Here is an 11,280-nt window from a genome sequence, read left to right on the forward strand (position 1 = left end):
TGCGAGGGGAAAGGAGGAGGGGGAAAGGAGAGGGAGCTTCCTGCGCTGCCTCCGCCGTCCCGGGCGCGCCCAGGCCCCGGCCGGCGCCGCCGGGAGCGCGCGGGCGGGCGAGCGCACCCTCGCGCCCTCTCCCGCCCCCGCCCTGCCTGCTCCCCGGCCTTTTCCTTTCTTGTGGGTTCCCGTAAAGCCCAGCAGCACCGAGACGTCTGCAGAGCATCACGGAATCTGTGCTGATGCAAGTCGCCAGCCTCCCTTTGGTGCGCCCGGCCTGCCTCGGAGCGCTTTGATCCCGGTCTTCCCCAGCTCCAGAACTTGTGTTGGCTCCCTCTGCCCGCCGGGAGGCCTGCGTTCTGCGGCCGGCCCTCACCTTTCGGTTTCCCGAAGCGCCAGACGCACAGAGCTGCGCCTGGTGCTGCGGTGACCGGCCGTATGCTGGTGCCTCCGCCAGACTGTGAATGCCAAGCCGAGGATTCAGCCTCCAGGCCCAGTTTCTTGCCTGCTTCTTGGGGAATCATTTCCGATCCCAGTTAGAAAGGGTCCCCTGGCTCCCTGGAATAATAGACTAAGAAGAATAGAGGCCAACCTTCACGGAGTGCTTACCAAGAGTCAGGCTGATTACACGCATTGTCTCATGCAGTCCTCCCAACAAACGTTTGAGGTGGATATTATCCCCTGGTTGCAGATCAAGAAAGTGAGATTAAGAAGCTTGTCTAGGAGATTTGGTTGGTGGGTTGGTGATCCAGTTGGAAATGCAGCTGGACCTCTATGACACCAGGTTCTTCCTCTTATCCAGGACACTGGATGACCTGCCTCCTACTGGAAGGTCCTTGTTTCTCTCTCACTGGTCTCCAGAAAGCATGGACTTCATTTTGTGCGTGACTTTGTCCTACACTTAGAGGTGCTCCTAAATTCTCAGCTGAATAAATAAACAGCCTGGCATCACGGCTCAGCTTAGGGAAAGGTCATGTCAGGTGAAGGGAACAGAGGAGAGAGGAAAAGGGTTGGGGAAGAAAAGGATAGCTTAGGACTTTTTTCTTGCTGCCTCTCTGGGTCTGCCTGGCAGTTGTGTCTCCTCCTTTGTCCCTTCAGCCCAATGTTTGGTCCCTTACTTCAATCCCAGAATGGCTGCCTGCTCTGGGCTGCACTGGCCCACACATCTGAGCGCTGGAAAGTGCATGAAGCCTTTCATATACATAGCCTCACTTGCCCTCACACAACCTCCCTGCCACGGATGTGACAGCAGTGGAGGTGACTCTGGATTGCCAAAGACGAGACCAAAGAACAGAATGGCAAGGCAGCCTACTCAAGATTTCCCAGACTGTGGGTGTCAGAGCCTGAGCTCAGAGCCATGCCATCTGACTTTGCACCCAGTGCTCTTCCCCATCACCCATGCTCCCCGCCTTGACAGGCCAGAAGCAAACTCCATGTCTCAGTGATAAATGGTCCTCTCTGCATCCTGCCTAAGCAAATCTGCCATCATTTCTCTGTAGGAAGCCACACGTTTTGATAATCTTTGAACACTTCTGAAAGCCACTGCATCTTATCACCAGTGACTAATATGGAAGTGTTGGTGTTTGCCCAGAGATCTCTGGATCAGTCAGGAGTCAACCAGGAACCAGACTTCAGCCCAGCTGGCTCAAAGGAAGAGGCTTTAATGGAGAATCTCCATACAGAGATGGGGGGGCATGGCTAAGAGAACAAGGGACCTTGGCACCCAGGACCTAGCAACAGCTGGAAACTGTGACCGCCCCTAAGATTGTGAAGGGGAGGAAACAGTGTTATTAGAGCCTGGTGTGCACTGGGGTCATGGAAGAGGGCCATGGAAAAGGGCCATGGAGCAGGACAGACAGAAGGAGCCACAGCCAGTGAGTGCTAGAGGGGGTGGGGCTGGGGAGGGATGCCAGACCCATCTCTCATCCCCTCTCCCCATCTCTAGCTAAAGGCAGCCTACTGAGGTCAGCCCCTCCAGGACATACAGAAGGGCAAAGAAGGGCGAACAGTGGATTTGGTGGGGGTGGGGGAGGCACGCCCAGTGTATTGGGCAGGAGCTAGTATAGCTGCATCTTCTCATGGGTGACATTTCAGGAAGGGGGGAAATGTGACTCAGTCAGTGGGTCTCACACCTGAGTGGGGGTGAGTGTCAGAATAACCTGCGCATCTTTTTCAAATTGAACTTGCCCTCCCTTTAAACTTTACGGATACGCTGAGCCACTAATCCCAAGGGAATGTGTCCTATCCCTCAGGTGTGGGAGCAGAAGACAAGTTGGGAACCACAAATCAAAAGATATCAGGATCCAGGGGAGAGAGCTGAGTGAATAAGCGATGCTGACTCCCTCCCCTGTGGCCTCCTTTAAATTCCAAGGGCGACCCTCCCAGCTAAAGTGTTCTGAGATGTGGCCTGTACCTCTGCCCACCATGATTCCTGTTTCAGGTGTAGGACATACACGAATGAGAAGAAATGAAAACAAGGAGTTACAGAAACCCTCACTCTAGAGGCAATCATCATAATAATATTAAAACTGAATGTTTGGGGCACCTGGGTGGCTCAGCTGGTTAAACATCTGATTCTTGATCTCAGCTCAGGTCTTGGTCTCAGGGGCGTGAGTTCAAGCCTTGACTTGGGCTCCTTGCCGGGTGTGAAGCCTGCTTAAAAAAGACAAGAAATAAGGGCGCCTGGGTGGCTCAGTTGGTTAAGCGTCCGACTCTTGGTTTCGGCTCAGGTCATGGTTCATGGGATGGAGTCCTGCGTCGGGCTCTGCGCTGACAGCATGGAGCTCGCTTGGATTCTCTCTCTCCTTCTCCCCCTGCCCCTCCCCTGCTTGTGCATGCTAGTGCTCTGCTCTATCTCTCTCTCTAAAAAAAGAAAAAAAACAAAAGACAAACAGAAAACCCTGAATGTCCTGCATCAGGCTGATGGTCACGTGTTAAAAATTCATCAAGCTCTACCCTAAGATTGGGGCACTTTTTTTTTTTTTTTTTTTACTACTGTATTTTGCTTTCAATGACACCGAAAAAGCAAACAACCACCACAACAAAAGCTTTTTGTTGCCTTAGACCACATTTAGAGTTCTATTGAAGTTTGTATGAGATTTTTCAGCAAGTTGGTGGCTTTCTGGCCACCTGCTTTCGGCCACTGGGAGACTCTGAATAGTCAATGCCCCAGAAAGCTTCGGGCAGGAAGAGGGTACTTCCCCAGCTGTTTTCCTTTTCTTTCTTTTTTTTTTTTTTTAAGCCGGATACATTCCAGAGATAAGTGCCCAGCACTATTATTCAGAAATATCTTTATGAGTTAGAACAGAAGTTACCCCGGGTAGGAATGTTTGTGGGGTCTGCAGAGGAGGAACGGGACAACTTCCCTCACTTCTCCTTCTGGGTCTCAGAACTGCACTAGGAGAGATGGCTCAGGGTTGGCCTTCCAGTTGGGAAACCGAGATCCAAGGATGACCCTGCTATGGCTGGCTGTGTGACCGGAGTAAGGCGCTTGACATCTCCAGGCCTCCGCTTCCTCATCTGCTACCAAGAAACTGGACTGAACATAGGGTCTGTCTTAGGGCAAAAGGAGGTATAGAAGAAACTCTTTCCCTGACACTCCTCTGTCCGAGATGAGACTCCCGTCAGGCATCTTCAAGTTCTTCTTGGAAACATAGGTCTCCATGGTGTCCCCTTCTGGGTTCTAAGGACCCACAAGTCCAGGGGAAAGGGGCGATTTGGCCCCAGCGTGATCTTTTGCCCTGCTGTGCCCTGCCCAGGCCGGGAGCTCCAGGCAAGTTCCACCCACTTCTAATTCAGTCAGAGCCCAGGACCCTGCCAGGCTGTCACAGCCATCCATCAGCTGGCCCCAGGATTCGCCTAACCTGTGCTGGGAAAAGGAGAGCATCAGAGAAACCTGAAGCGTGGATGGGCCCTGCCCTCAGGCGGCTTACAATCTAGCTAGAAGAATAAGAACTAACACACACATTAGTGGGGGCATGAGGCAGGAACAATAGTGACACCCATAAAAACCTTTTATAGGCCTTACCTTGTACCAGACAGTCTTTTAATGGAGTCCTTTATATTAACTCAGTTAATATTCACAAGTACTCTATGAGGCAGTTACAATTATTATTCCCAATCAACAGATGAGGAAACTTGAAGTCAAGAGGGTAAACTCACCCGGATGTCCAGAGCAAAACAGAAACAGAGCTGGGATTTGAACATGTGCACCCAGGCCGCAGACTCTTGGTACCGAAGGTATTAAATGAATCTTCCCATTAGCATGGCGCTGGGCCGTTACAGGCCATCTCTACACACACAGATGCGTCACCCAGTAGGGTTTTATCTGATCTTCTCAACAGTCTGTGCGGCAGACAGGGCCCACATTACCGGTCCTACCTTCCAAAAAAAGAAACTGAGGTTCAAGTAAGGTAAGTCATGGGCTCAAGGTCGCACCAACCTTGATGCAGAGCAGGGGTGTCCCCAGGTCTCCTGACTCCCGTGTGCCGGGCTTTCTGCTTTTCTCTTCTGTATACTGGGCCCGCAGAGGACATAAGTGGAGTCCATTGAGAGACCAGGAATAGGAGGCCTAGTTGCTTTTCCAGGGCAACTGAGTTGGGGATCTGTATCTTGCAACTAAGAGAGTGGACTCACGCGGCAGTGAGCACACAGCACCTGACCGTTAGCACTCACCGTTTGCTAGACACTTCAAGAAAAACGGAGACAGGTAAGGAAGTGGCTGTCTTCAAAGAGTTTGGAGTCTGGTGAGGGATGAGAAAGATTCTCGAATAGCTTTACAACAAATCATAACACAAGAAACGCCACAAGGGAGCTCCCAGGGTTCTCTAGTTAATGCCGAGGGTGCGAACACACCAGATAGAAACAATAAGAAAAGCTCTCATGAAGGTGGTGGCAGTGACACTGCCCACAGGAGTCTGGTGGGATGTTGCCAAGGCCAAGGCCAGGAAGCGTGCAGAGCAGACAGCATGCGAAGGGTCCAGGTTCGGGAAAGTACATGTGTGCAGGAGCAGGAATAAATTTATGGGGTTGACTGAGACCTGGGGCATGTGCTCCAAATATCTGCAGGTATTCCCTGTGGAAAAGGACCCAGGCTTGTGGCTGTTCCCTATGGCCCCAAAGGGTACGGCTAGGGCTAAGGGCTAGTACTGGGGGATGCAGAGTTGACCTCAGCTTCAGGAAGCAGCACTGCCTGAAAATAGCACGGGAAATTTGGGAGAGATGTTCAGAAAGAGACTGGGACTTGGTGGGTGTTGTAAAAGGGATTCACAAACCAGATGGGAGTGTGAATCAGCGGACCCTGATGATTCTGTGAGTTCCACGCCAGACTTGGAAATGTCCTGTGGCCGGCCTTGGAGGGGTTTGGATTTCATTCCAAAAGCAGGGCTGATACGCAGCAACTTGAAGAGTGAGGAAAGGGGGCAGGAGCCGTGATGGGGTCAGAGCTTCCCCTGCATGTCTGAATTTCTTTTATAAGTACACATTTTGGGAATTTAATATAGACTGGATAGTGGACGGTGCCTAGGATTTTTATAAAAAATGTTTAGGTGGGATAATGGCATCCACTGTGCTTATGTAAGAGAATATCCAGAGGTTTTAGATGCATATTGAAGAACACAGGGATGATTGGCATGATGTTTGCGTTTTGATTTAAAGTATTTCAGCAAGACACTAGTGGTGAGTATAGTGAAACGTATAGAACCACTCGCCGTGGGGTACGCTTGAAAGTAACATAACCTTGCATGTCAACTGTACTTCAGTTAAAAATTCTTACGATATTTCAGCAAGAAAAGGGCAATTATATATTTTTCGCACACAGATTTATGTATATATATATATATATATATATATACACACATACATCTCTGTGTGTGTATACGTATACTACACAAATATACATAGTTGGCAAATATAATGTTGGTCAAAAGAAACCAGACACAAAATGATACTGTATGGCTCCATTATTTAAAAAAAAAATTTTTTTTTTAAGGCAAAATGAGTCTGCGATGTTAGAAGTCAAGACAGTGGTTGTCCTCACAGGGTCAAGCAGGCTGGAGGGGCATGAGGGCCCCTGGCTCTGGCCCAGTTCTGTCTCTTGGCCGCAGCGGACTGACAAAGGTGTGTTCCCTTTGCAAAAACTCAGTGAGCTGTGCGTACCATGCATGCACTCTACTGGATGTATGTCTTCTACTTCAATAAATTTACCCCAAAATGCCACCTCCTACACACACACGCGCGTGCACGTATGAGAGGGAGAGAGATTGAATAGTGATATACATGTGAGACGGAGAACAATCTGAAGCACTCATGACTCCTCTGCTGGAAGTTTCTTGAGAAGAGAGAGAAGACATGATCTAAGCTGTGCCTTAAGCATGGGTCTTTCAAACAATTTTGAATGCCCCTGTCAGGGTAGCACTTTTGTCCCCCATGAATCAAGGGACCCACGTCATGGGCTGCAGCCTTGAATTTGAAAAATCTAACAAAGCTGATCACCCTGGTGGCAGGGGAGAGAAGATGAAAGGGGGGCAGGAAGGACCCAGGGTGGAGACCAACGAGAGAGAGCTAGGAAGGGACCGCAGCAGGTCAGGGGATGGGAAGGCAGAGCCCAAGTTCAATGCTCCCAGCTGGGCAGTGCCCACTGCTCCAGCTGTCTGGGGTGCGCTCACATGGAGAGGCCAGAAACCCCACAGACTCAGCCAGATACCCTGAGAACAACACATACAGAAGGGGCCACGTGCTGCCAGAGCCCCTACTGGGCACCCCCCGTGGGTGTCAGCGCATGTCACCCTGGTGCTCACAGAGTAGCTGCTGTGAGTCACTGGACACATGGGCTGCCTCGTGGGACCTGTGTCTCTAAGGACACATGGAGCCTGGAGAGTGGTGGCTCTGCTCTCTGTACACGTGAGCACGGCATGCAATTTCCTGCCTGGGACATGAAAGCACTTAAGAGGGTAGGAGATGTTCCTGGAAAGAAGGAGTCGAGGGAGGGAGGAAGGAAGGAAGGAAGGAAAGGAGGGAGGTTTGTTTTGAGGCAGCTGTGATGCTTCCAGAAACAGCCCTAGGTTTTTAGACAAAAGGCAGGGTTTGATTCTTGCCTCTGCTACACGGAGCTGCCACAACTTGACAAAGTCTCTTTGTCGCTAGACAGCTAATTCACTCATCTGTAAAGTGGGGGGATGGCTGCTGATTTGTGCCTAGCTCAAGGTGACGGAAAAGGCCATGGGCTTAGATCAAAGAAACCTGGGTTCGAGTCCTGATTCTTCTAGAGCCAAGGGGCCCTGGGAGTAACTGAATCCCCTCTGAGCCTCACTTTCCTCCCTTGTGATGCGGTGACGGTAATAACCTCAGGGCCATGGTGAGGGTTATGCGTGTATGCATTTACATAAATATCCATCCGCCGTCTATTTATTTATGCTCTGCCTTACTCCCAAAAGCGTTTTCGAGGCTATGGGGGAGATTCAGTGAAACAGCACGGGAAGGGCCTGGCTCATGGTTAATGCTGGAAGCAGAGCATTCCTTTCTATGTCAGTCTCGCAGGGCTGTGGTGAGGCTCAAATGGGATAATGTCTCTGAAAATGTCTCACAAACTGGGAATTTCCATACATGTGGGAGCTAGAGAAAGTGGGAAAAAAAAGAGGTTTTGGGGAAACCGAGGCAGGAATGGACATCCAGCCACCAACACAGAAGAAGAGCTTGAGTTCTTGGTGCCCAGAACCGGCTAGGCGCCCGTACACTTAAAGCGCAAAGCTTTAACGACCTACGGCTGCAGGGTCCTGTAATGTCAGAGCTGGAAGGAACGTGAGAGATCATTTGCTCCACTCACCCCTCCCTGGCAGCCACCATTACACAGATGTGGAAACTGAGGTTCCAGAGAGGGAAGCAGGCTTGCCTCAGGTCACCCAGGGCAGCAGAGGCAGAGCTGGGACCAGACTCATTTTCTGCTGCCAAGTGGAAGGCACCATGGTCACTGCCCCAGGAGCTCTGGAGCCTGGTGCATTTCCCTCGCTCTGGTCTAGGGCTCCCCGAAGCTGGTCTGCACGAGTGTCACTACCCAGGATGGATTCTAGGAGCTTAAGACAGGAAGACTTGCTCCCCTCCTCTGGTAAGAGTGCCTGGGGACCTGCCCTGGATGACGTGTGCAGGGGCTCCTGAGAAGGGACTGTAGCCAATGAGTATAACCCACAGCTGAGAGCAAACACAGAGCCTTATTGTTAGGGACACTGATTACTGCACTGGGCTGGGCATTTATTTATTATCACATCTATTTCTTTTTATTAACAGAAGGCAAACATTCCCCACCCCAGTAACTGGAAGGCTACTACCTGTACCAGAGGACAGACGATGTCTCTCCAGGCTGGGCTGGGAGCAGACCCAACCTACTTACAAGGTCCTTCCATGGAATCCAACTCCAGGCGAGGGTAGGGAGAACTGGGCACACCATCAGGATCCAGAGGCTGTGTTACTAAATAATGTCAAAAGCTGTGGGGTGGGACTGGGAGCTAGACAGAGATGGGCCTGTTTCTCGCTTTGCCTCCTGACTTTTGGCAACATCCTAAACCTCCCTGGGGCCCAGTATTTACACCTGTAGAATTTTAGAGGTTGTGAGGATTAAATCATATACGTGTGAAAGTAGTTAGCAGAGTGGCTAATACATGGGTACTTAATAAGCAGTCCCAAAGCTGTGTGTGAGAATACAGCGAACCTGTCAGCTAAAGGGCTCTGTACAAGGTGGATCCAAGCCAGGCTGCCCCTTCTGGGGTCTTAAAAACAGGAGAGGTTAGAGGCCCAGGTGTATCTCACCTGGAGGCAGGGGAATAAACCTGGTGGTCTTTTCTGTCCACCTCATTCACCCAATTCTTTAGCTTCCATGTCAACGTTTCTGTCTTTCTCTTGGGCCCGGAGTTGGAGCTCCCTGTCCCCACCCATCCCGTCTCCACCGTTTCCCTGGGACACCTCCTTCGGGCTCTTCTCTTCCCTGACCAGCAGCATCTTTTCCTGGGAAGGCCCAGATTTACTTTTTGCTCCCGTTTCATAAGATCCAACTTCTTTGAGATTTTGTTTTCCCTCCAGCCAAGTTAGGAGGGATTTAGCTGGGACCTTCAGCAGAAGCTTCTGGCAGAGCTAGGTTCAGAGGTAGTCACCTAAATAGAGAGGGAGAGCTGAGCAGGTGAAGTCTGAGGTCAGGTGAGATCTGGATCCTGGGGATAAGCAGGTCCTGCAAGGCAGAGCAACAGAAATGCTTCTTCCTCCCCTGGCTTCCTCCCACAGGCCCCATCTCTGCGGAGCCAGGCAGCGGCAGGAGAGGCCTGGGGCCCCTGGGAGGAAGCCATGACCCACAACCTCGGCCAGCTGTCTGCGGCTTGAGGGAGGGGCCTCTCATGTTCCAGATTCTTGCCTCTCATCCTGTAATGGATCGTTTGTTACCTCCAGCAAAACGCTTAGCAACAATTCTGGGGATGGGAACCAAAGACCATGAACTTGAACTCAACCATTTAGTTTGACTTCCACAGACTGTGAAAGCTGGAAAAGACCCCCAGGCATCATAGAGACCACAAGGCAGCACGGAAGTTCTGCAGGGTGATAAAAGAAGATGGTAGTCGATAAAGGGACTCCATTTTCAAAGAAGTTTGGAAAATACTGACTTAAATTAGGGTATCTCTACTCAGGGCTTCTCAGAACCTTTAATATGCCAGTGTGAATTGTGAATAGCCGGGATGCATTTCCCAAAAGTGTCCTGTGGAAGGAGTGATTCAGCCAGCCCTCTGGCATTATGGTGAGGAAACTGAGGCACAAGGCCCTAGGGACAGAGCCACCAGTGAGTCAAGGTGTCCTGACCCCAGAGTCTGTATAACTGTCCCTGACATCAAGACTAAGCTAGCTCACAGTTTGTCTGATTTTTGTTCTTACACTGCAACTGGGGGCAGGAGGTAATGGGAATAGTAAGTGAATTTATTTAGATGTATTTTATGTGCTCCAAATGCCAGAGCTAGGGCCAACGGGTAGAGGTTCCTGCTGAGTAGAATTTCACTTCCACCTAGTAAGAACTTTAGGGTCATTAGACCTGTCTGGATGTGAATTGAGCCAACTCATGAGGTAGTGAGCTTCCCACCACTGGAGGTGTGCAAGCCATCCATAGCCAACTGGCCACTGGATGGTGTAGAGGGTTGAGTGGTACCCTTCCTCTGCCCCTCCCAAAGAAATGTCCATAACTGAATCCCTGGAGCCTGTGAATGTGGTCTTACTTGGAAAAAGTAATGAATGAAGTTTAAGACCTCAAGATAAGGAGGTCATCCAAGAGTATCCGGGGGGACTTGAAATCCAATGACAACTGTCCGTACAAGAGTGAGGCAGAGGGAGATCATACACACACAGGGGAGAAGGCGATGTGAAGTCACCAAAGCTAAGGAATGCCATGGCCACCCGAAGCAGGAAGAGGCCATGCCGCCATTTTGCTTTCGGACTTCAGATCTGCAGAACTGATATTGTGTAAGACCACCACGTTTGTGGTCATTTGTTGCAGCAGCCACAGGAGACTAATAGAGGTGAGGATGCCATCGAGGGGATATTGGCACAGATGGGTGAGGGATGCTTCACTGAACGATCCTCAGGGTAGGGTCTCTCTTGACCCTCTGCCCGCGGGTCATCACCCCCCGTGGTACCTGTGATTTCGTACTAGGAAGGCTGTGCCAGGGTTTCCCATCTGTCCCAGGAAGGGGAAGCCACCAGGGTATAAGACCCAAGTTAGGAAAAGCAAATGGAGGCAGTTTAGTGGCCGAACCCTGGCTGGTGCTTCCTGTGGTCACCAGCTACGGCTCCCACTTTGGCCTCTTAAGCAGAGTGTCCCTTAAAGTCAAGGAACCTGTGAGCAGCCTCCAAACCCTCGTAAGTCAGGCCATCTCCACTAAGTGATCAGATGGCCTAACAAGCAGGATCATGAGAGCAGCTTCCGAGTCAACCAAGCTGGCTGTGCCCTCTGCCCTTTGGTCCTCTGCCTCGGTGACAGAAATCAGCCTGATGCTCCCCCCAACACACACACACACACACACACACACACACACACACACGGAAGGAGGGCCAGGCACGCAGCCCCACGTACAGCCTGTTCCCTCACTCTGCTACACTCGTGCACTTTTACATGTACGCAGGGGCTCTGTCGCAACTGCCTGTGCCCTGAGACAAGCGAGAACATGCCCGTCTGCCCGGCTCATCTTGCCTTCAGTCCCTGGCAGAGTGAGGCCAAACCCAAGTTGCAGGGCAAAGGAGGACCAGTTGCCAGGTAAAGTTGGAGGA

The sequence above is a fragment of the Acinonyx jubatus genome, chromosome A3 (assembly GCF_027475565.1).
Source record: "Acinonyx jubatus isolate Ajub_Pintada_27869175 chromosome A3, VMU_Ajub_asm_v1.0, whole genome shotgun sequence".
NCBI lineage: Eukaryota > Metazoa > Chordata > Mammalia > Carnivora > Felidae > Acinonyx > Acinonyx jubatus.